The following is a 5,285-nucleotide window of genomic DNA, read 5'->3' as shown; positions in this document are numbered from 1 at the left end:
TTAAGATATTGATGTTGTCATTTTTGAACGGGATGTGAAAATACATATCCTCACTTGTGCAAAAGTAAAACTAGAAGCGGATAATCCGACTGGAAAATCGGTTCATAAAGTTATTTCTCTTTATTTCCTAGTATTGCGTACAAAGGATAATTGATTGATTTCTTGTTAGGTTCTATGAACATATCACTAAAATATGCATGTGTTCTATAATATGTTACGTATCAAAGTAAGTCCTGCTAATTAACCCTGTAATCACATCACTACGCATTCAGTTAAGCATAGAACTGCTCTCAGTTATCAGTTATGGGCTGATAATGCCAACTCGACAAAGGTAAATTTAATGAAGATCGCTAGCGCTTCATGTTGAATTTATCTTTGTCCAGTTGCCATTATCAGCCTTTACTGCCAACTGAAAACCATTCGATGCTTATATTTACCATTTGCGATTAAAAAATCACTTGAATTAACGGAATTCAAGTTTTCCCCATCATTCTCGGTTGTGAGCATGTTAACAGCATTACCATGTTGATCCGTGAAAAAATAGTGCGTTAAAGATAATAGAAAACCAGACAAAAATCGTCAATATAATAGAAATATTTAATGTAAATTAACATTATGAAAATACAAAATATGAATTCCTCCGGATGGCCATGCTTTGCCCCTATATTACAGACAACACGGACATAGTATCTCCTCCGGGTGGCCACGTTTTGGTCCCTATATTACAGACAAAACAGACATAATATCTCCCCTAGATGGTCACGCTTTGACCCCTATGTTAAAGACAACACTAACGAGTCCTTAAAGGCGAAAGAGATGCGTGCATATGATGTAGTCTCATTATCATTTGACAAATACGTATAAATGTCTTCTTTCTATCCCTTGTTCCATATTCTACGAAATCCGGTTGGAACCATTTTCGTAGAAGAAAAAAAAATGTTCGCGTTATTACGCGAAACTAACGCGTTATTATATACCGAGTCATGAAGACTGCCAATCTATGAAAACTCCCGAGGTATGAAGACTGTCGAAATATGAAGACTACCAATTTATGAAGACTCTCGAGCTACGATGACTGCCGAGATACATGAAGCCTGCCGAGGTAGAAGACTGCGAGTTACGAAGACTATCGAGATATGAAGACTGTCAATCTATGAAGACTCCCGAGTTACGGAGACTGCCGAGATATGAAGACTGTCAATCTATGAAGACTCCCGAGTTACGAAGACTTCCGAGATATGAAGACTGTCAATCTATAAAGACTCCCGAGTTACGGAGACTGCCGAGATATGAAGACTGTCAATCTATGAAGACTCCCGAGTTACGAAGACTATCGAGAAATGAAGACTGTCAATCTATGAAGACTCCCGAGTTACGGAGACTGCCGAGATATAAAGACTGCCAATCTATAAAGACTCCCGAGTTACGAGTTCTTCCGAGATATGAAGACTGCCAATATATAAAGACTCCCGAGTTACGAAGACTTCCGAGATATGAAGACTGCCAATCTACGAAGACTTCCGAGCTACGGAGACTGCCGAGATATGAAGACTCCCGTTTTACGATGACTGAGATACATGTACATGAAGACTGTCGATATACACGAAGAATGTCGAGGTACGAAGACTGCCGAGTTACGATGACTGTCGACATATTAAACTGCCAATCTATGAAGACTCTCGAGTTATGATGATTGAGATACATGAAGACTGTCGATATACAGGAAGAATGGCGAGGTAAGAAGTCTGAGAAGTTACGATGACTGTCGACATATTAAAGGTACGAAGACTGCCGACATATGAAGACAATATTATGGCGGTAGGAAGACGTGTGAAGATGATGTTCGGTGATATTTACGAGGGAAGCTATCGGTCGTAAACCAGCTAGGCGGTCAAGCTCTTGTCCTATACGTTAGCGGACTTCAAAGCCAACTAGGGATACAATGATAAACACCTTGGCCGGGATCACCTGTCCATTGTCATCCTAATAAATAGTACTAAGCTGTAAACGTGTGAATGATCATTTTCATAATATGAAGAATTTGACCTACGTCAGAACAGAGCTGTACTGGAGCTAAATTTTATAACGGTACACCAACTCCATGTTTTATATGACACCTTTCCGTGTGTAGCCAGTTAATTAGCCATTAATTAACCACTTGCAATCGAGAAATTGTAACAAATGTTGCCAAAATGGTCTGTTTCCAGTAACAATGCAATACTGTTTTTAATTTCGAGCTCTTTATTGAATGTGCGTCTATACATTATCCACAATATTGACAATATCAAAATTAACACACAAAGAAAACAATACATTCGAACAGCATCACTAATGGAGCAGAAAAGCTTCTTCTTGCATTAGCTGGTTTGATATGGTTAGACCATATTTTTTAATTATTATTTTTTCTACGTTAAAAAGACCATGTGAACGACAGAAATACCATTTCACGAGGAGACGAATTGATTCAGCGGTCTTTCGTATTAGGGAACGCTATCCAGTCGCAGTGATGAGCAATGTTTAAACTGGTTATCATAAAAAGGTCTGGCATTGTATAGATAGGCAGACTACACAACCAAGCAATCCATTATATCTATATATTTACTGATAAGATTCTAAGCTTTTTATATGAATGTGAAAATTGAAGTTTTACACACAGGAAAGTAACAGACTTGCTATCTTAATGTGAATTGTTCTTAAATATAGTCTGAGTGACAGATAAAATGACGTTCGTTAGATCTGTAATTATTGCTGCATTGATTTGTCATTGTATTCAACGACGACGATGACGACGACGGCAATGTCGATGACGACGATCAAAACGACAACATGTGCTTAAAGGATACGGATTTATCAAAAAAGATATCTCCGTTTCAAGTGCAGCGATTTGCATGATTTTAAAATTGTGTAAATATATCCGATTTATATTTCCACTGTTTTCCTGCATAAAAAAGGTTTATAAATGTGTCGAGTTCATCAACTTTTAACACAATTATTTCGTGTATATATGTATTGTAATGTTGATCTCTATGTATGTATATAGAGAATGAAATAAAAATAAAACTGTAGAAGTTTTAGAAATATTCAAGAATAAACACGTTTGTTTAAAATGTTTATTTATACTGAATATAAACATACTATTTATCATGATACAAATACTTTCGTACGTAAACAACTAAAATACTGTTTAGAAATTACGCAAGCATATGACGTAACTGTCAAAAGCAATTACTTCCAGCCTGTATAGAACGTGTTCGTATTACACCGTGGCTCCATTCACCTCTGGGGTAGAATTCTAAAGATTTTACGACATTTACCGTACTTCAATTTAAAGAGTCTCATAATTAAGTAATTTGTGTATTGTATTCTCAGCAAATGGCTAATAAATGCCCGAAACTAAATCAAATGGTCTAACCGGCTCGGTCATAATTGTTTACAACTTAACAGCCGGAGTGAGTTCAAGGGTCACACTATGTAGGCTTTCTTTTGTAGTTTAAACGTTAATACACGTTTATTTTGATGGTCAGTTTAATTGGTCAAACTAGATGACCGCAATAAGGATGGATATAAAAGATCCCAATGGATACGCCTATTACAGTGTTATTATTGCTACCAGTAATCTCAATCTGCCTGGAACTATAACACTTTAACTGGTAGTTATCAAAAGAGAAAATATTTGTTTAATTTATCAACAATCTACTAATTTAACACGTGTTAAATCTCGATTCTATATAATACCCATTGTGCGTGGTTATCGTTTAAGCCTACGGGTTGTCTCCCTTCGAACATTACCGTTACAGGTAGACATGAAAGACACCGCTAATTAGATGGTACCTAGCTTGTTATCTCCTACCTGTAAGGTTCAAGTGAATTTGACTTTAGGCAGAATCATAAAAATTCCAACTATTGTGTCACTGACGTGGTCAATTTGTCCGAATTCATGGTCACCTAACTGCCTTGGTGGTCATTCCGACTTTTTATGAACCCCATTGAAGCGTGAGAAAAGACAGACCGTTAGGTAATGTTAAACTAAAGATTCACTTTATTGTCATCAAAGTATTTATTTAACTGTCTCTACATACTGATCCAATTTACATCGACAGTACCCTTAATTCCCCATCCACGGGGTACAGCGGGCTAAATATCAACACCAGGAAAATTACTTTATTGTACCGAAGCATGCTAATGCGAAGAGGAAAATAAATGATACTCTTATTTAAAAACAAAGCTGAGAACTCTATATATTAATTGTTGCAAAATTATGATACAATGATAAAATGATGTATCACATATTTTGCTTGCTGTACATCTCTCATACCCCATTTCTCTCTCATACCCCACTAATCTCTCATACCCCACTAATCTCTCATACCCCACTAATCTCTCATACCCCACTAATCTCTCATACCCCACTAATCTCTCATACCCCACTAATCTCTCATACCCCACTAATCTCTCATACCCCACTCATCTCTCATATCCCACTTATCTCTCATACCCAACTTATCTCTCATACAAAACTTATCTCTAATTCCCCACTTATCTGTCATACCCCACTAATCTCTCATACCCCACTAGTCTCTCATACCCCACTAATCTCTCATACCCCACTAATATCTCATACCCCACTAATCTCTCATACCCCACTTATCTCCGATACCCCACTTATCTCTCATACCCCACTTATCTCCGATACCCCACTTATCTCTCATACCCCACTAATATCTCATACCCCACTAATCTATCATACCCCACTAATCTCTCATACCCCACTAATCTCTCATACCCCACTAATCTCTCATACCCCACTAATATCTCATACCCCACTAATGTCTCATACCCCACTTACCTCTGATACCCCACTTATCTCTCATACCCCACTTATCTCTGATACCCCACTTATCTCTGATACCCCACTAATCTCTCATACCCCACTAATCTCTCATACCCCACTAATCTCTCATACTCCACTTATCTCCGATACCCCACTTATCTCTCATACCCCACTAATCTCTGATACCCCACTTATCTCTGATACCCCACTAATGTCTCATACCCCACTTATCTCTGATACCCCACTAATCTCTCATACCCCACTTATCTCCGATACCCCACTAATGTCTCATACCCCACTTATCTCTCATACCCCACTAATCTCTCATACCCCACTTATCTCCGATACCCCACTTATCTCTCATACCCCACTAATCTCTGATACCCCACTAATGTCTCATACCCCACTTATCTCTGATACCCCACTAATCTCTCATACCCCACTTATCTCCGAT

Source organism: Pecten maximus, chromosome 2 (assembly GCF_902652985.1).
Source record: "Pecten maximus chromosome 2, xPecMax1.1, whole genome shotgun sequence".
Lineage (NCBI taxonomy): Eukaryota > Metazoa > Mollusca > Bivalvia > Pectinida > Pectinidae > Pecten > Pecten maximus.
This window is presented reverse-complemented; position numbering follows the sequence as displayed.